The 22,515-nt window shown below is 39.8% G+C and overlaps 1 pseudogene; it reads right to left on the reverse strand.

Moving 5' to 3' along the window:
• Positions 1-22,515, reverse strand: part of LOC141651812 (uncharacterized) — a 174,416-nt pseudogene that overhangs the window by 29,146 nt on the left and 122,755 nt on the right.

Here is a 22,515-nt window from a genome sequence, read left to right on the forward strand (position 1 = left end):
ACTGGTTGGACTCACTTGGAGGATTATTTTTCGGTACTTGTCGTTAGGAGCACCTAGACCAAAACACAATTTATAACTTCACAAACAACTCTACAATTAGTAAAGAGGCAAGTAAAGGTCGGATCCCAAGGGACGGGAATTGAGATGAGATTTTCAATTGCAATTAGTGGTGTCTAAGGGTGTCACAATTTGGGGTTTGAAATAGAAGATCACTAAACTAAATAGCAATAAAAGTAAGCAAGCAAGATGATTAAAAGGAATGTAAACAATTGATAAAAGGCACTAGGGTGTCATGGGGTCATAGGGGATTCATGGGAATTTATCATACAAACATATTCTCAAATTATAAGCAAGCAATTATTGTTGTGATGAATCGAGTTGGTTTATATCTTACAATCCTAGGAAAGTTTGGGTCCCGGAGCCGAATCGATTAGATTGTACAACACCTACAAGTCTACTTAATCTTCCCTACTCAACTATATGCATGGTCTAATGAGACTCGAGTTGGTTTATGTCTTACAAGTCTCATTGAAAAGATAGGTGATGGGTGAAAAATGCAAGGATTCATAGGCTCGCATTTCATCAAACATAACATGTGCATAAGTTGAGATCACAACAAGCAAGCAAATAAACCATGAAAACATATTAATTTAAGCATGAATCATCCCCCATGTTGGTTTCCCCTAATTACCCATTAACCTTAGCTAAGGAACTACTTACTCATTATCATGTTGAATATGCTAGCAAGGTTGTCAATCATACCAACAAAGTAAAACATGATGAATAAATGAAGATAATTAACAATAAATAAAAAGGGATTAAGAGAATTATACCTACTAATGATTCCAATAATAAAGCAAAGAATAATAGAAGTACTTGATGATTTATTGGAAGGTTGTCAATCTCCCAATAATAACCCAAATAATCTTCAATTACCCAAAACAAAGGATGAACAAGAGAGAGATTAAGGAAATGAAACTTGTATTAAAACTTGATTAAATGTTGATTACAAGATTAAAGAGAGATTTGATTGATATTAACTACACTAGAGATTGCTAAGAAGAACATGCTCTTCTAATTAGCCTAATGGGGTATTTATAGTGGGGATTAGTTACATAAATTAGGGTTTACTAAGGGCTTAAATGACGATTAAGTCCTTGAGGAATCGCCGGTCTCAAGGGAGACTCCGGTCTCCTTTTCGCCGGTCTTAGAAAAATATGCGCATCCTTCCTTGAAACTTGTAGAAGACGAAATGGCTGACATACAATCCGAGCGTCCAGGGCACGGGACGGGCGGATTGTGGTGATTCTGAACGGGCGTCCATCTGGGGAAGACGGGCGGATTGGGGGTGTTTTGGACGGGCGTCCACTGGGGGAAGACCCTCGGATTGCCCCTCTTGGATGGGCGTCTTGTGGACAATCCGCTCGGATTGTCTTACAGCTACTTTCCTTCTTCTTTTCTTCCTTTTTCTTCATAAAATCCTTGAGGATTTCCTCGGGGATGCAAGGATCTTTTCTCATCATTGCCCATCTACTATAGTATGTAAAAAGGCCTTCTAGTCTTGTCTTCTCTTTGATGCTTGGTCATTGAATTCAATCAATTTAGCTCTATTTTGCCATGAAAATGCAAGGTTTGCACTCCTTTCCTACCAAGGAAACAAAACCTCAAAGAATATGCAAAACAAAGGACTAAAGCCAATAAATGACCCAAATATGCACTAAAAAGCATGGGAACAAGGCTAATTCGGGGACTAAATAAGCTCTAACTATGGTCACATCAAATATCCCCAAACCGAACCTTTGCTCGTCCCGAGTAAAGAGGTGACAAAGACTAGGACCGTTATTTAAACTAACCTAATATCATAGCCGATATGAGACAATTAGCGGGTCTCACTCCGCCCCTTCAACTCACAACAAGACAACCATGAGGTAGGATGCCTTCTTGCAAGGCAAGGTGGGTCTTGCCAAAATGGCGACACATCCAAACATTAAGCACACAAAATCAAGTAATGCATGCATCTACAAAAAGAATAGCCACTTTCCTCATCTAAGTGGCGGAAATTATCTACAAGGGAAGCAATTCAAGGGTACACACTCCTTCATAGATGCAATTTCTTCAAACTACTAAGCCTAGAAGGATACCAATAAATCACCTCCAAATTGTGTCAAGCTAGGGTACCTTTGTCCTCAATCGTTAAATGCTTTTGTCAAGAGTAGACTCCCTATGGTGTTAGAAACACTGGAAGATCGCGGAATTCCCCCTCTTGCCTAGACAAGAAGAAGGGTCGTCCCCTCTCTACCATGCACAAAAATGGATACGATGGATAAAGGGATCAATAGATAAATGAGTTTCATTTTAGGAGTTTGCTTTTGTTGTTGTTTTTCCCCCCAATTTCATGTGGCATATAACATTTGAGAACATTTTCTTTTTGCCATTTCTTTTGATATTTGGCATTTCAACACTTGACAACTTTTCGCATTTTCTTTTGAACATTTTCAAAGTCACCCCAATTAGTAACGAGGGTGCCTTATATTTGAAGCATAGGAGTTTTCATTTTTGTTACTCCTCTTTTAATTTGATGCATTTTGCAAACTTTCTTTCACTTTTCATTTCATTTCTTGAACTCAAATCAATTTCTTTTTGTGCCCATTCCCTTTGATGACAAAAATGTGGTAGAACATGGATGATGGATGCATGGTTTCAAGGGTCACCTTGGAATAAACGGTAGCCAAGGAGTTATCACACCACAAGGTACTCTTGACTAGGCCTTAATCCATGGGTCAAAGGATACTAGCATGACACATCTTAGGGTGTTTTACAAGTATTCTAACAAGCAAAGTCTTAAGAAGAAAAAGCATCTACTAGGGCCTATATACACTTGTCAAATTTCCCAAGTAGACGGTTTCGCAAAATTTTTCTAACATGCAACTACATGCCATGATGCAACTAACATATAAACATACTAATGCAAACGATTCTACCAACTAATATGCCATATAATCTAAATGCAAGTCCTAAATTCACATTGTTATACCGCATCAATCAAAATAAAGACACATAGTCATTAACATAAAGAGGAAAAAGGAGATTGGAAAGATCATACCATGCGGTCTTCAATATCCTCATGTCTCGGATGTGGCGTAGTCGATCAATGTGAACAAGGATAAAACAAATACAATATATACAATAATATATACAAGTCTACACTACAAAGGAAATGAACTTGTTTTTGGATTTTCAATTTTTTTGATTTTCTCGAAACTTTTTGATTTTTTTTTTTTTTGGGTTTTTGAATAAAAGTTAAGTTATAATTCCCCATCCCCACACTAATATGGGCATTGTCCTCAATGGCCAAAATGATGGGAAATTATGCAAGCATGATGCATGAATTCTATACTAAATGCAAGCTATACTAATCTACACTACATGATGCATGGGTTTTTGTTTATGACGGAGAGCGTAATTTAGATTACCTCCCGTTGCAAATGCATGTACTTCCCCAAACTGAGATAGACATTATTTCTAATGTCCTAAAGTTGGGGGTAGTTCATGCACACAAGATGCAATGCATGAAACTAAATTGTCATTTTGGATTTTTAAAACGGGAACAATGAAATAAGAACACCTCAATGGGGCCGAGGTGTTAGTCCTCTATGTTGCTAGGACTCTCAAACCAAAGACAAAGTCAAATATTATACAAGTTAACAAAACATAAACTTCTTTCATGAAAATTGAAAATAAAGAGAGGAGATGAGGAAACTTCACTTAAGCTTGAGATGGGTGCCTCACGCCCGCTCCATCTAGCTATGAAGAGATCCTCTAGATATTGTCGTCATTTCCCTCTAGATCACTATCCCATATTTCCTTGGATGCATCACTTGTATTCGGGTCCATGAACTCATCCTCTTCGCTACCGAGCTCCACCGTGTCCCCACCGCAAGACTTGTCGCTCCCTTCCTTTTGTCGCCCGTTTGCCCCTTCATTTTCCTTATCCGAATTGGGGAAAAGTATATCCAATTGTGCCCAAGAGGGAAAGGCTCCCTCCTCACTAATCTTTCCCCTTTGAATCATATCGTGGTATTGAGGATAAAGTGCGTAATAATTGTCCACGGTAGCTTCATATTGTCGAAAGTGCAAATCTTGTAGAATTCCCGTTACAAAGTCATCACAGGGAAGGATAAAGGGGTTGGGGTAGTTGTACGGTTGATATGGGAAAGGGTAGGGAGGCACTTTGATTTTCTCATCTTGTGGTTGTTGCTCTTGTTGTTGTTGTTGTTGGGGATTTGGAGGTGGTGGTGCTTGCCTTGCTTGGGTTGGGTTTGGAGGGATGAGGTAGGATGGGATTGGTGATAAAGGTCCCCTTCTTGGTGAGATTCTTGGTAGTCCGGTCATTGGTAGGTAGATTGGATCACTTCCTTTTGTTATCCACTTGACCCTTTTATCAACCCCCTCAAGGGTTATCCAATGATGATGTACAAGAAGAAGGTCTTCATTTATCCTTGTGTTCCCGGTAAGAGGAGTGTACTCATTATTCTCATTAAATTTTGGATTGAAATGCTTTGCAATATTTGTAATGAGCCCTCCATTAACAATGTGTTTCATCCCATCATCATCACCGTTCCTAAACTTTGCCCACTTTTCGAGTAGCACAAGAGGCGCATTAAAGTGGTACCCACCCCTTCCTTGGATATCGAGATAGGACTCCATGAACACAAGGTCAAGTTCGTTTACTATTACCGGGTCTCGGCGAGCAAGTAGAGTGCCGGAAAGGAACCGGTAGGTAAGTCTCAAAATAGGATTTTGAATGTGGAAAGCTAGACACTCCTTGATGTACATGAAATCTCGGCCGGTCATGGCCCTCCATGGGGGTGCAACACTATATCTCTTCGGTTTTGATGTCCGGGTAGGCGAGACATCGAAACCAAGCACATTAGCAAATTCCACTAGAGTCATCATTCTTGAAACACTCTCCAACCTAAACTCTATGCATATCGTTCTATTCAAGGTTGTAATTTTCAAGAAGCTTAAAAAATCAAGCACAAGGGATCGGTAAGTTTGCTCGTGCATGTGGAAAACGGTAGAGAGACCAATCAACTCAAAAAGAGCTTCCATTTGATGATAAATCCCAAGTTTCCTTAAATTTCTATGACATAAAAACTTAGTAGGGAGAATGTTCTTACGAAGAAGCTGGTGAAAAATTAGCCTTTGCACATCATTGACGAATTCAACATTTGAGAAGTCATCAAGCCTTGTAAGATCCACAATTTCTTCATGCTCCCTCCTTAAGGTGTTGATATGGGAGGTAGAAGAGCTTCCGCTTACTCTTGGTCTTCTTCTATCCCTAAAGGAAGATCCCTTTGGTGCCATTCTTTGATTGTTGAGTTGGAATTTTTGATTTGTTAAAGTATGAAGATGCTCTTTGTGGATTGAATGTTGCCTTTGAAACCCTAGAAATTTGGGGCTTTTTTATTTTGTGGAATAAAAAGGTGTTTGGGATATGCTTTGGAGTCATAAGGAGGTGGGTTTTTATAATACAAGTGGAAGGAAGGGTGATGTGTCACAAATTATGTGGTGGGGTGAATTTAAAATTGGGAAATCGGGAGTGCAGACCGCAGGAACACGAGCGGATTCGGGCACAAGACGCTCGGATTATGTCATTCTGGGACGAGCGGATTCCAGGGAAGACGCTCGGATTCTCTTACAGCGAATTTTTGCAAAAATTTGATGTAGCCAAGACAAGCGGATCGAGCCCAAGACGAGCGTCTTTTCTGAATCAAGACGAGCGTCTTTTCCCAAAGACGGGCGGATTCTGTGACAAGAACTTTTCTTAAAATGCATTGGCAAAAAGACGAACAGATTCGTCTTCAGACGCTCGGATTCCAGCAGGACGAGCGGGTTCTCAAAAATATGGACGTCTTTGTACAATCCGAGCGGATTCTCTCTTTGGACGCTCGGGTTCCTTTCTGCGGATTTCTTTTGATTTCCTTGACTCCGATAAAAGCTTCCCCACACTTGAAAATTGGTTCCTTCCTTCATTCAAAAATCATTAGTGACCCTCCCTCACTTACTCTCACGGAAAGAATTTATGTTTATGATGAAGAGGATGCAACAAAATTATAAATACAAGTTAGAGGGTTAGTATATTTACAAGTGGTGGTTTAGGGAGGACTCCACCAAACTCTCCCTTTGATGATTCCTTCAAGGATGCGGAGGCCCGAGGTAGGTGACCTCGGCCTCTCCAACAAATGCTCCCTCATAGTATGGCTTCAATCTTTGACCATTGACCTTGAATTTGCTTCCATCTTCCGCCTTGATTTCAAAATCCCCATATTTTCCAACCTCGGCGATTACATAGGGACCCATCCATCTAGAATTCAATTTTCCCAGAAAGAGTCAATAGCGGGAATTGAATAGAAGGACTTTATCCCCTTTGTGCAAGGCTTTTTGCTTAATCCTTTTGTCGTGGAGCAATGTTTTCCTTTCCTTGTAGATCTTGGCATTCTCATAAGATTGTAGTCGGAATTCCTCCAACTCTTGAATTTGAATCATCCTCTTTTGACCACTTAATTTGAGATCAAGGTTAAGGGCTCGGATTGCCCAAAAAGCTTTGTACTCCAATTCGATTGGCAAGTGGCATGCTTTTCCATAGACAAGCTTGTAAGGGGAGGCTCCTATGGGAGTCTTATAGGCCGTCCTATAAGCCCAAAGAGCGTCATCAAGCTTTGTGCTCCAATCTTTTCGGGTCTTGTTCACAACTTTCTCAAGGATTTGTTTGATCTCTCTATTCGAAACTTCAACTTGACCGCTTGTTTGAGGATGATATCCCAAGCCGGTTCTATGTTGAACACCATACTTGGTCAAAAGGGATGCGAGTTTCTTTTCATGGAAATGCGTTCCTCCATCACTTATGATTGCTCTAGGAACTCCAAATCTTGGGAGATTATCTTCTTGAAGAGCTTGGTGACCGTTTTTGCATCATCGTTTGGAGTGGCAATTGCCTCCACCCACTTTGAGACGTAATCTACGGCCACAAGGATATACTTATTCCCATTGGATGTCACAAACGGACCTTGGTAGTCGATCCCCCAAACATCGAAGATCTCCACCTCTAGTATTCCCCTTTGTGGCATTTCATTCCTCCAAGAGATATTCCCCGTTCTTTGACAAGCATCACAATGAATGATGAATTCCCTCGTGTCTTGGAACATTGTAGGCCAATAGAAGCCCGATTGAAGGATTTTTGCAATGGTTCTCCTTGCTCAATGGTGCCCACCGTAGGGTGATGAGTGACATCCTTCCAAGATTCCTTGGACTTCCCATTGAGGGATGCATCTCCGGTAGAGCCCATCACTACACTCTTTGTAGAGGTTTGGGTCATCCCAAAAGTACCTCTTTACTTCGAATAAGAACCTATTCCTTTGATTGTAGTTCAAATTTGGAGGGAGTACTCTTCCAACGATATAGTTGGCATAATAGGCAAACCATGGGGTGATGTGCCTTTCAAGTTGTCTTTGAATGGCCATCAAGATATCGTCGGGAAATGAGTCATTGATCGGTGTTTCTCCTTGTTCACCATGAAACCAAATCCTTGATAAGTGATCCGCCACTACATTTTCGGCTCCTTTCTTGTCTCTTATCTCCAAGTCGAATTCTTGAAGAAGTAAAATCCATCTTAACAACCTTGGTTTGGCCTCCTTCTTTATCAAGAGATGTCGGAGAGCACGGTGATCCGAAAAGACAATCACTTTGGATCCAAGTAAGTAGGAACGGAATTTGTCCAAAGCATAGCCAATGGCAAGAAGCTCTTTCTCGGTAGTATCATAGTTCACTTGGGAGGGATCAAGAGTCCTGCTTATATAATAGATGGCATGAAGAGCTCTTCCTACCCGTTGGCCAAGAACCGCTCCAACGGCGTAGTTACTAGCAGCACACATAATCTCGAACGCTAGTTCTCAATTTGGAGGTTGAATGATCGGTGCCGAGATTAGTGCTTCCTTGATTCTATTAAAGGCTTCAACACACTCATCAGTGAAATGGAATTGGGCATCTTTAAGTAAGAGTTGAGTGACGGGTTTCGCTATTTTTGAAAAATCTTTTATGAAACGGCGATAGAAACCCGCGTGACCGAGAAAACTTCTCACCCCTCTAACATTCACGGGAGGTGGGAGTTTCTCTATCACCTCAACCTTAGCTTTATCGACCTCGATGTCCTTTTCCGAGATTAAATGACCCAAAACAATTCCTTCATTGACCATGAAGTGACACTTTTCCCAATTTAAAACAAGACTAACATCTTCACATTTTTGCAATACAAGAGAAAGATTATGCAAACATGAGTCAAAGTCCTTTCCATAAACGCTAAAATCATCCATAAAAACTTCCATTAAGGTCTCTAGGTAGTCGGAGAATACACTCATCATGCAGCTTTGGAAAGTGGCAGGGGCATTACATAAGCCAAAAGGCATCCTCCTATATGCAAAAGTACCATAAGGGCATGTGAAGGTGGTCTTATGTTGGTCATCCGGATGTATAGGGATTTGAAAGAATCCCGAATACCCGTCAAGGTAACAAAAGAATTTGTTGGAGGCTAACCTCTCAAGAATTTGGTCAATGAATGGTAGGGGGAAATGATCCTTTCTTGTTGCGGAATTCAATTTTCGATAATCAATGCACATACGCCAACCGGTGATCTTCCTTGTGGGTATTAACTCATTCTTTTCGTTTGCCACCACCGTGGTACCTCCTTTCTTAGGTACTACTTGAACGGGGCTAACCCACAAAGAGTCCGATATGGGATATATAATTCCCGCATCAAGTAATTTCATTACCTCTTCCTTGACAACTTCTTGCATGTGGGGGTTTAATCTCCTTTGAGATTGGATGGCAGGTCTATGGTCCTCCTCTAGATGAATTCTATGCATGCAAAAGTTGGGACTTATCCCCTTAAGGTCATCTAGACTATAACCTATAGCCTTTTCATGTTGTTTAAACACATCAAGCAATTTTCCCAATTGGTTTTCATCAAGTCTATCATTAACAATTACGGGTTTGGTCTTTGATTCATCAAGGTAAGCATATTTCAAATTTGGGGGAAGAGGTTTTAAAGTAGGGGTTTATACCTCACTTTCCTCCTTTTAAGTTTCATTGAGAATTTGCTCCATTTCCATTAGACATTCCATTCTCATTGCATACTCAACTTGTTCTTCGTTCTCATCAATCTCATCACACTCGAATTCCATGACGAGTTCCTCTTGCTCTTGAGCTTATAAGATGTCTTCTAGGATGGATTGCCGATCTTCTATAGGTTGACATGCTTCCACAAGGATGTTATGTACTAATTCGGATTGTGCATGAGTAAGTTCTTTGTTAGCTAGAGCGGCCTCAAAAAGATCTACCTCCAATTCCCAATACATATTTTTAGCCTCACATGCTTCCAAGGCTTCCAATGCTTGCATGGGATCTTTGAAGAAAGGTATACTTAAGTGGTCCTCTACAAAACAATCTATAAGGTCCATCTTGCAAAATATCGAACAACTTGAAAATAATTAGAACAAACCTTGAGGAGTTTTACTTCCCCAAGGCAAAGAAAGACACAACTAATAACAACTTAAGAAAATCTAAATAAAATTAACACCGTCCCCGGCAACGGCGCCATTTTTGGTCGGACTCACTTGGAGGTTTAGTTTTCGGTACTTGTCGTTTGGAGCACCTAGACCAAAACACAATTTATAACTTCACAAACAACTCTACAATTAGTAAAGAGGCAAGTAAAGGTCGGATCCCAAGGGACGGGAATTGAGATGAGATTTTCAATTGCAATTAGTGGTGTCTAAGGGTGTCACAATTTGGGGTTTGAAGTAGAAGATCACTAAACTAAATAGCAATAAAAGTAAGCAAGCAAGATTATTAAAAGGGATGTAAACAATTGATAAAAGTCACTAGGGTATCATGGGGTCATAGGGGATTCATGGGAATTGATCATACAAACATATTCTCAAATTATAAGCAAGCAATTATTGTTGTGATGAATCGAGTTGGTTTATATCTTACAATGCTAGGAAAGTTTGGGTCCCGGAGCCGAATCGATTAGATTGTACAACACCTACAAGTCAACTTAATCTTCCCTACTCAACTATATGCATGGTCTAATGAGACTCGAGTTGGTTTATGTCTTACAAGTCTCATTGAAAAGATAGGTGATGGGTAAAAAATGCAAGGATTCATAGGCTCGCATTTCATCAAACATAACATGTGCATAAGTTGAGATCACAACAAGCAAGCAAATAAACCATGAAAACATATTAATTTAAGCATGAATCATCCCCCATGTTGGTTTCCCCTAATTACCTATTAACCCTAGCTAAGGAACTACTCACTCATTATCATGTTGAATATGCTAGCAAGGTTGTCAATCATACCAACAAAGTAAAACATGATGAATAAATGAAGATAATTAACAATAATTAAAAAGGGATTAAGAGAATTATACCTACTAATGATTCCAATAATAAAGCAAAGAATAATAGAAGTACTTGATGATTGATTGGAAGGTTGTCAATCTCCAATAATAACCCAAATAATCTTCAACTACCCAAAACAAAGGATGAACAAGAGAGAGATTAAGGAAATGAAACTTGTATTAAAACTTGATTAAATGTTGATTACAAGATTAAAGAGAGATTTGATTGATATTAACTACACTACAGATTGCTAAGAAGAACATGCTCTTCTAATTAGCCTAATGGGGTATTTATAGTGGGGATTAGTTACATAAATTAGGGTTTACTAAAGGCTTAAATGACGATTAAGTCCTTGAGGAATCGCTAGTCTCAAGGGAGACTCCGGTCTCCTTTTCGCCGGTCTTAGAAAAATATGCGCATCCTTCCTTGAAACTTGTAAAAGACGAAATGGCTGACATACAATCCGAGCGTCCAGGGCACGGGACGGGCGGATTGTGGTGATTCTGGACGGGCGTCCAGCTGGGGAAGACGCGCGGATTGGGGGTGTTTTGGACGGGCGTCCACTGGGGGAAGACGCTCGGATTGCTCCCCTTGGACGGGCGTCTTGTGGACAATCCGCTCGGATTGTCTTACAGCTACTTTCCTTCTTCTTTTCTTCCTTTTTCTTCATAAAATCCTTGAGGATTTCCTCGGGGATGCAAGGATCTTTTCTCATCATTGCCCATCTACTATAGTATGTACAAAGGCCTTCTAGTCTTGTCTTCTCTTTGATGCTTGGTCATTGAATTCAATCAATTTAGCTCTATTTTGCCATGAAAATGAAAGGTTTGCACTCCTTTCCTACCAAGGAAACAAAACCTCAAAGAATATGCAAAACAAAGGACTAAAGACGATAAATGACCCAAATATACACTATAAAGCATGGGAACAAGGCTAATTCGGGGACTAAATAAGCTCTAATTATGGTCACATCATATACATGGGTGATGATTGAGTTTTGTCGTCAATCTTCACACCAAAACAATTTTTAAAACTCCCAAATTAAGTAGTATGATAAGGGGACCATTCGCAAAGATGGGGTGGATTTTTACTTAGTTTGTTTAAATCCAAGTTTAGTAGGAAAACAAAGAAAGTGGAGATAATAACTAAACTAAGACTAGAGCAATTAAAAGTGAGTTAACTAAGATAATGATATGCAAACAATTGATGAAAAACTCGGGTTGTGGGTTCCCTTAAGCAATGTAAACTAGATATGGGTGTCAACAAGTTTTGGGTAATTTAATGCCTAGGATTATGGACTAATTACTTAGTCACTCCTAAACTAGAACACAAAATCATCACAATGCATTCACTCATCATAAACATACTATCAAGTACCCACATAAACTCTCATCTATGAAGATACTAAGAATAAATTGAAGAAAGGTATGGACTTTCATACACACAATTCATCAAACACCTTGTATGCATGTTTACAAAGACAAAATAATCACCCAAAAACTCAAATATTAACAACCAATATTAATAGTTTAACTCTCACTTAATTTCCCCCTAAATCCAAAGGGGAACTACTCAATCATGGTGGATGAACAAGTATAAATAAATGAAGAACAACACACAAACATAACAATAAACATTTTGCTAATTCAAACAGCAATTAAAATGAAACAAAGATGTAAATAATTGAAAACTAAAGTGAACAAGGAAAGAAATTATACCAATACTTAAGAAAGATTCAAGCTTTGAATTAATAGTGGAATAATTTCTTCAAAATCTTCTCTTACAAACCCAAGTACAAAGGTAAACAATTGAACTAAACTAAATCTACACTAAATTGCTAAGTAATTAAAGTTTGATTAAGGAAAGATTAGTACTTGATTATGAAAAGCTTAACCTATCGGGAAATAATTACTAGTCTAGGGTTGTGTGTACAAGTGAGTTATGAGAAGGATATATATAATCTTCCATGGAATTAGGTCATAAATGAGGGGTAGGTGCTGAAATAGGTCTTTGCTGCTCTGTGCCAGCTGGTCGGCTGCCCGTTTGGCTGCCGGCGGCGAGCCCTTTTTAATTTGGACTTCTCTTGACTTCAAAATTTGGCTAAGCGTTGGATTGGTGTCTCTGGTGGCTGGGTGGCTACCAGCCAACTGGCTCAGAGCACCTCTACTTCTTCTTTTCCCTTTCTTCTTAAACTCCCTATCGTGCCACCGGCTGCCGGTAGGGCGCCCTTTTAAATTTTGGCTCAAATTCTCCATTTTTCTTCTAAGGCATGAGGGGAGGGTTCCCTGCCACCTAGCCGGCGGCCAGCCTACAGGCAAAGAACTCTCTCAGCTTTTCTTCACTTTCTTCTTCCTTGAGGGCATGGAGGGGGTACCCTGCTGGCTGGCCGGCCTACCGACAGAGAACTCTTCTCAGCATTTCCTCTGCTTCTTCTCTCATGGAAGCTCTTTGGGACTCCTTTCTTGCTTCTGTTCTCCAATCCCAACTCATTCCCTACAAAATGAGATGGATGGAGACAAGTACTATGAGAATAACAACACAAAATGCAAATAAATGGGATAGAAACCTTCAAGAATTGTGTCAAAACGCGCGGGAAAAGAGGAGGAAATGCTAACCAAATAAACACACATCAAACTTCTCTACACTTGAGTCTTACTCATCCCCGACTAAGTAACCTAAGCAAGACTATGACCCTTAACCAAGAGTAATAACTTGCGCACTTTATTTTTATAGCCGAATCGGTTTTAGCTTCACCCGGAGCCCTTTCAACTCATAATTTGACAGTTCATGAGGGGAGGTGGCCTATTGCAAGGCAAGTAAGGTCTTGCTACAAAACTTTGATTCAAAATGGCACTAAACTACCAAGTAAGGCATGGAAATGAATCAATCAAAATGCATACAAACTTGCCTCATTCAAGTGGGATTTCTCAAAACCGAACAAAGAAAGTCATTAGTGGAGGATGTCGTCTCAAGGTCTCACCAAGGTGTCAATCCCCTAAATCTAGCTGAAGTAACCAACATCGAGAACACGGAGTACCTAAGAAACGAATTCTAGGCGGGGAAAAAGGGAAGTACGTTGTTATACTCCCAAGATTGACATGACACACACAAGATTCGACTCCATATCAAGCCCTTGACCGGACGATACCCAAGTCCGACTCTCACGGATTTCACTAGTCACTCAATGAAGAACCGGGTGATTTTTGTGACCAAAAGTAACCAAAATAAGTCCCCTAACTAGAATCGCGAGGCATGCCCTCATTCTAATATGGCACTCCATCCAATATCCGCAAGAGAAAAGCTAAAATGATGCACATACAGAAGAGACAATCTGTAACAGGGCTTGGGTTAGGTGAGAAGGAGTTGGTGCAAGCACCGTTTTAGGACATGTGGAGCCAGAGCTCGGGTAGTCTCCACATCTAACCAACTCACTAAACCTTACCGAATGCAAGAGAACTCTCCAAAAAATTTGGCAAAGATGGTTGCCATTTCCAAAATTCAATTCTTTTGAAAACAAAATTTCAATTGCAAATGTCATCAACCCTCTTTTTCGACACAAATACTTCATTCTTTTCTTTTCTTTTTCATTTCTTTTTCTCTTTTTTATTTTGATTTTGTTTCTCATATTTTTCATCACTTGTAAACCTCTTTTTCTAGCAAAAATAGCCGACATTGAAGCACTGTCATATTCATGTGATCTCAAAAATGATTCAGCTCAAGGAAAGTAAAAAAATCCAACCCAAATATACCTCCACAAAACGACTACATGACGAACTACTCAAAAATTGGTGAGTTGTTTATGGAATGTAATTAATTTTGTTTGCAAATGAAATGACAAGGCTACGCTCAAAATGGGCTAACAAGAGGGAAATATGACTTAAGGGTGAAATAAGGCTATATGTCTATGTGAGGTTATTTTATTAAAAAAAACAATATTGTCTCAATATGCACATAAACATTTACACAACACGTAAGGAGGACTACTCACCATTCCTAAACGTGACCGGTTTGATAAACCGGCCAAATAGAGGCTATATCCTTACATTTGAGTAGTTATGTCGGTCCTAGGTCAAGTCTTAAGCCTAACACGGTCTCACAAGGTATTTGACACTCGATTGTTAAGCTAGTATTCCCGGGTTTTGCAAGCAAGAACCCTAACATGTGTCATCAAAGGGTACGAGCTATCAAGAGGGAAATGACACGAGAAAAATAGTTATCATCATTGACGACATATACCCTCCATATTTAGACCCTCTATGCAACTATATACATACAAGATGCAACGTGTATGAAATGCAACTAACACATATGAACAAGCTACGTGAATAGAAGAGTGAACACATATATATACACATCTACTCTAAATGCACATAATATATAGCCCTAACAGTACACCAAGGGAACATCCGCATCACATATCCCATCCTCCTCCATGCTAATATGTACAAAAAGAAAAGGAAGGAGACAGGATTGGAAGAATTGGAAGAATTTTACCAAGCATCTTCTCTGATGCATTGTGTGCATTGCCTATCTAAATGGTTAGGATAAAGCAATATATGTAATATAAACAATGCAATATTTATGGGATTTTTGAAAATTTTAAAAATTTTAGGCATTTTTGAAATTTTCTCAAATTTACAAGTATTATTTACAAATATATAGAAATGGATATTTCCCTCCCCACACTTAAGATTGACATCGTCCTCGATGGAATGGAATGTAGGGAGGAAAAAGAAAAATAAAAGACATATTTTTGTATTTTGAAATTTTTCTTGAAAATAAAAACTTGTTTTTGTTTTTGAAATTTTTCTTAAAATAAATTAACCTGTTGTTTTTTTTTGGCCCCTTCCCTACACTTGATATTTACAACATCTAATGACGAATGAAGTGTGGTTAGGAGGCAATTTTTTTTTGAAATAAAAGAACATATTTTTGGATTTTAAAATTTTTGAAAATAAATAACATGTTTTTGTATTTTTAAATTATAGAATTTCCTCCCCACACTTATTTATTTACATAATTTCCAATGGACATAAATGTGTGGAGGAAATTCGGAAATGAAATACATGATTTTGTAAAAAGAAAAAATATATTTTTCAATTTTATTGTGATTTTGAATAAAGTGCAATGCATGTTCTATTCTAAATGCAAAATTTAAGTATGATGTAATTTCTAAATATGACAATATATTACATGAAATTAAATTCTAATACAACCCTATATGGATGCCACAATATGAACTATTTCTAATATATTACAAATAAACTAAATGCAAACTATTCTAATATGCACGAGAGATTTGGATTTAAGGAGCCATACTTGTGCTTTGGATTGAATTCGGGAGCAAGGCAAGCAATTGCAACTAGGCCGCCTAGGCATCGTCTTCATCATCCCCGTCACCATCACCAAAATCATCATCACGGATAATGGCATCCATGTTCATGGGGATTTCACCGTCACTCGTCAGTATGCCTCGACCTCCCGATACGGAAGCATCTGTGTTGCTCCCAAATTAAATTAGGGCCTCACCCTCCGAACCATTGGGCGTCGTGCCTCTCTTGTTGTGGAGGAAAGATAGGGGCGGAAAAGTAATCTTGTTGGAGATTTAGGTCTCCATACACAATGCCCTCGTTTTGGCTTTGGTATCCACCATCAGGCCATAAGTGGTATAAAGGGTGGTGGGCATCAAAGTTCACATACCCCCGCCTACAAAATTCGTCATAGATGGGGAATTGCCCTACGGCTTGGTCATGGTAGATACGATCGAGCTTCCGTCCCAAAATGTAATACCCCGTAATTTAATAATAATTTATGAGAATAATTTATGTAATTTAAATAATTAATTAATAATAAATGCAAATAAGACGTTAATTTAATAATAAAGTAAGTAAGCGAGTCGGGAATTGGACTTAAAGCCAATTAAGCTTTAGGCCGTGTGAAATAGATATGGGCTGATTATATTAGGCCTAGTATGAGTAGTAGTCGGGATTTATGTCGGGATTTAATGATAAAATAACAAGTATAATAATAATATGGTAATTCCTAATAATAATCGGATTAAGGATATAGTTTTCCAATTGGCCTCATATACTCTCTAAACTTAGACTATAAATACCATGATATCTGAAAAAAAAATTCAAAAAGAAAGAAGAAGGAGATTTAAGAGACGGAAAGAGCAATTAGCGATAAAAGGTAAGACCGTCTTATAATTTAATGTATCGATTTTATAACTTATATAATTCGTAATTTAGACCGCCTTTAGACTAGCTAGGGCCTTGACCTTGACCGTGGGACACCAGGGGGTGACCGGACCCACGTTAGACCGCCGTTGATCGTCAGGGAGAGGGTGTTTGACCGGCGTTTTGTGGTGGTGTTTGTTAGGTTAAATAATATATAGGACTCAGTTTTGATCCTTATTTCACGTGACCCAGACCTGACCGGGACTTAGGTTGAGATCAGGGGTGAGAGTCGACCATGTGGGAGGTGTCGTGGGTGGTTGTTGCTGGTGTTTTGCGCGGTGGTTGCCGGAATTACGAGCTAGGGCAGCTTGTGTTTAAACACAATGGAACCGTGTAATACTCATTGTCTTGACCTGGGTATGGTGGGGATGGAAGCTGGTGGTGTGGTGGACCTCAAGTGTGGTGTCGTGGTGCCCGTAGGTGGTGGTTTATGGTGGTGGCAGTCGAAAAACGCGAAAACAGGTGAATGGGAATATAGTGGTTGTTGGTGTCAGTTTTGGTGGTTGTAGGTTGGCGTGAGGGGTCGTGGCCAGTGGTGGGACCATCGTGGGTCAAGCGAGACCACAGTGGTGGCCATTGGAGGTCGTGGGGTGGTGTAGGGTGATGAGTGAGTGTGTTGAGGTGTTTATGTCGGGTTTTTGAGGGGCTGTTTAGGGCGTGGTTTTGTGGCGTGGTTAGGGTGGTTCAGGGGGTGGTTGGTGGTCATCGGGATGCGATGTGGTGCGGGCTATGGAGTGGAAGGATTGGGTGGTGCTAACGATGGCTAGGGTTGTTGTGGTAGGCGGGTTTTGGTGAGGTGTCGATCACGGTTTTAAAACCGTGAATGTAGCATGGGGTGTAGGGTTGGAATGTATCACGTGTTTAGCATGGGTATTGGGTTTTGTTTATGGGTGGTTTATTTAGTTTTAATACGGGTTTTGCTTGGGTGACTCGGTATTGTATTTAAGTCGGGTTTTATATCGTGAACCATTAATAATAATAATTAATTAATTAATTTGAATAATGAATATAATTTATAATTATTAAATAATAATAGAAGTTAATAATTTATAATTAAGTAATGGTAAATATATTATTTATTTCTAGGTGACGGACTTATGGAACGGGTTGTTGAAGAATATTTTAGTAGATTTCATTAATTGGAATTTCTTGCCAGGTAGGGATAAATCCTACTCAACTCTTGTTCGATAATGTTGGTATAATGGATGGTTTATGTTAATGTGGAATTGATCATGTGTGAATTGTGTTGGTTGATATTATCGTAATTGTTGGAAAGGAGAATTATATTGCATAGTGTTGATTGATATTATCGTAATTGTTGGAAGGGAGAATTGTATTGCATTGTGTTGATTGATATTATCGTAATTTTTGGAAGAGCGGATTATATTGCATTGTGATGGTTGATATTAATAATTGTAATGAGGTGAATTAAATTGTTATGTTTTATTGTGAATGTGGAAATTGTGAAAAGTTGTGCTACAGTTAGAAGTACGTTGTTGAGGGAGTTTGTACTCTGGGGTGATGGTAATATGTACGTTGTGAGGGAGGGGTATTATTACATGATGGCGGTACGTTGTTAAGGGAGGGGTACCAAAGTAATGTGAGCACGTTGTTATGGGAGGTTTGCTAAGTAATGAGAAGGAGCATGTTGTTAAGGGAGTAGTGCAATGTGAATTGAATTAGATTGCCTATCGTATGATCTTGTTGTTAGTGTTAATTCCTACTCAACCTCGTGGTTGACTGTGTATTCGTGAACATTTGTGATGAACCATAATGGGGAGCAGATTTGATAGGTACGAAAGATTAGATGACTTGGGGGCTTTGGGATGCGTGAGGATTTGGCCAGTCTACCTAGAAGTCTAGACCACATAGATTATTTAATTACTTTATTTATTTCCGCTGCGAGTTGTATCTTATTTTATATTAAGTTTAGTTTGGCTAAGTTGTAATAAACATGTAATTGCTAAGTTTTAATTTTAGTACTTTAGTGAGTTGGACTTTGTTATTCACTACCTCGGGAAACCGAGATGGTAATGCTCTCATTTACTTGGGATGTCTAGCTAAAGGCTCTTGAATAAATGGAGGTGTTACACAAAACTTATCGCTCGCTCGCAGCTGTTTGCATGCCGAGGTTCATGTTATCCATCCACTCAACTAGAGAAGGATGGAGAGGAGGTGGTTGGGACGGTTGAATTGAAGACCCCTCTCCTTGTTGAAATGTCTATGGAGAGGGTTGTTGGAATGAGGGAGTAGGCATGGTGTAGCGCAAAGTAGACTTGGTAGTAGCTCGTTGATCCCTTTCATATACAATCAGTGGATCATTAAATGGATCAGCCGCTTCATCCTCCGCCTCAAGCTCAAGGAGGTATCTCTCTTTATCGGGTTATACTCAGATTCTCCCGACATTTGGAAGTGGGATGGAATTCCGCTTTTGGACTTGTCAATAATCAAGTCCGTCCAATGGGTGTCTTTTAATCCACTCAAGTGAGTGCATCATGTAATCTTTGGTCAAGCATGTATCCCAGGGTAAGTAGTTCAAGGTGGACAAGTCCACCGGTACGTCAAGACCTTTGACAATCCGGGTGATAACACCATCCACATGGAGTGGGACTCGTTGCTGCGGAGCATTTGATAGGTTCATTAAGTGAAGAGCCATGTGATGAGCTATGTTGATACGGTATGGCACGGGCTTGGAGATTAGATAAGAGCCCAAAATTTCAAGCTCATCGTTCCGGAAAAACCATGGCTCATCCCTCGAAAATACGGTACACCCCACAAATCTTAGCCATATTCTAATTGAGGCATTGTGACATGATGTTGCCGCCTTTTTCAACCCAACTGGATAATCAAGGCCAAAAATGGCCTTCCACACCCGAGAATAATGGATTTCCGCGGGCACTATGACACCCTCATATACCAAGGAGTCTTAACAAGACCTTCCCTAGCACATAGAGGCGTCACCATCTCGGTTGCCCGAGGAAAGTAATCATCAAAGGTCAATAAAAGAACATTAAAAGTTATTTTACAAGTGATACAACCAAACCACTAAAACAAAAGGTACAACTCGTCAAAGTTATATAACTACTTCTGACATTACTCGTGAAGACTCATCCCCGCCAGGACTCCAGCTACCATCCAAGACAACACCTGCTAAGACGGACTGCTCACCATAAGGGATCACAGCAGGCACAACAAAACAAAAAAGACACACCGCACAAGGTCAGTAACTGAGGCATGACACAACAAACGGTACAAATATATTACAAACGCAACCAAACACACACACACACACAGTCACAACCACTTCAACCAATCTCCGTCACCGACTGTCCACTGGACCAGCCCTGCCAGTGGGGGACCGCAGCCGTACCCACCAAATCCCCGCTCATCTTACCGAGCGATAAACCCTGTCCCATTAATGTGCACATCCCTTCCCATGGCGGGTTCCACGGAGGGCGAAACTAGGGCGTGAAGCCACTCCCGCAAGTGACTCCACTCAGCCGAGGACGCACCTCGAGAACCAAAGACAATCAATCACAAATAGCTGCAATACAACAACAACCAACAAAACATCATACACCAACCGATTACCACGTATACTCAGCCACACGGTCACAACAACAATACAACAACCGATACACTAGACCACCAACAGAAACTGAGTAGGCGAACATACCTTTAACCAAAAGCAGTGATTCCTCGATCAACCATACGACATCAACCATGCAAGAAATCCCTATACAAACAGTATACAAGCTTATTACTACCAATACAACCCTACAAGGAACAACAAAGACAAAGATGATGACGATGACGATGACTTACCTACGCATCCTAGATCGGCGTTAAGACCGCTACCCTACTCAAGCAACGCATCCCCAAGGAACTAACATCCTCAAAAGCTCCCATGGAAGAAGTTATGGTGAAGGGAAAGGAGAAAGGAGACATATAGATCTGAAGGAAGGAGGCGGAAATGGTTTGCGGTTTTAACAAAACACAATTACAAACCCTCGCTGAAAAGACGCTACTTGATCGAGTAACCAACTTACTCGATCGAGTGGCCCCTACTCGATCGAGTACCCAAGCTACTCGATCGAGTAGCCTCTACTCTATCGAGTACCACACACTCCTAACGTTAAACAAAATACAAGGCACCTCTTGCACGCATTCCTAACGGTTATCACCTGGCCCAAAGGTTGGTCAACGAGTCCCTAAAAGGGCGGGTATTACAGTCTTCCCCCCTTAAAAAGAACTTCATCCCCGAAGTTCGACTCACCCTCGCCCGAACCACAAGACATGACCCCAAGGTCGACATCACCATTCTCCCGACACAGGTCCAGCACTCTCTAAAGGCATTATCCACTATGTCATCATCATCAACTGTCCAACATACACCACATACACAAGCTTCTTCAAACCACTACTCGAATTACCAAACTCACAACATGCACCAACACGACCCACTCAACTAACGATTATACTACTACGTCGAACTTCTCAGGCACACATTAATGCAGTTACGAAACAATACTTTCACTGGCCAACAACTACCACACAGACATGTCACACAACAATCCTACTACAGATTCCCACAATGCATGATTCATAATCGCACAACTCCACTACTGTTCTTGACATCCTTATCACTTTGTGACTATCTTCTTACTATAACACAACAAATTTATTCCACAAACAATATAAGCTCAACTAATTTTCTCAACCATTAGAAACTCAACAAATTTTCACTTAACGCAACCAATTGCTTCCCTAAATATTATAAAACGCATTAGAAATATAGTAAACTATTCTACAAAATTATTAGGAATAATTATAAACTCATACATGAAATATAACAAGGACGTTATAAAACATTATAAACATATGGCAACAATTGTTAAAATTTCGGCTTTTTCTTTTGCGACATTACTCTTCCCCTCTAAAAGGAACTTCGTCCCCGAAGTTCACCATCAAACGACCTTCCAGCTACCTAACCGGACACATATCGCAACTTATTGACATTACTCACTAATTTCAATTAGCATTAACTTATATACACCGACTACTTATGAGAATGATTATCATCAATCATGAAAGACATGCATGTAACAATTTGTGTATAATGTAAGTATGGAAATTTCAGGAAATAAGTAACGAGTCTTTTCAATAATAAATAAGTTAAGCTTGCTTGTAACGTTGAGGATGTAAAATGAATGCAATAAAAGAAACCTTTGTGTCACATCTATTCCCACCAAATGTCATCTATAAGCCAAGCACGGACCCAAGCATAACTATTAACTCGACCCAAACATATTACTCACCTCCAATAACCATGATAGATAACCAAATACGCAAAAATAAAAGCATTCAAACAATTAAATTTTCGAATAGTGCCTGTAACAGTGCTACTCGATCGAGTGTACTGGGTACTCGATCGAGCCGGCTATACTTGATCGAGTGTCTTAGCTACTCGATTGAGTGGCCCGAGATCAGAATACTCTTTAATTGTCACACCTACAGCTACTTGATCGAGTGAGGGGCACTCGGTCGAGTGGCCATAGGTCAAAACTACTCAAAACTCCCTTATCACAACATATATGCTCGCATAATCACTAGTCGGGATGGTAACCCAACTACAAATCCTACAAAACAAGTCCAGAATGAGCAAATACAGCCTTATGGCCACCAATACAACCCAAAGACGATAATTATGAAAGGAGAAAGTACCAACCAAAACAAACTAACTTCCAACACAACTACAAACATGATAAAAGAAACGGAGTATCACTCCTCCTCCTGCTGCTGCTCATCCATGACAT

This window comes from Silene latifolia, chromosome 4 (genome assembly GCF_048544455.1).
Source record: "Silene latifolia isolate original U9 population chromosome 4, ASM4854445v1, whole genome shotgun sequence".
NCBI lineage: Eukaryota > Viridiplantae > Streptophyta > Magnoliopsida > Caryophyllales > Caryophyllaceae > Silene > Silene latifolia.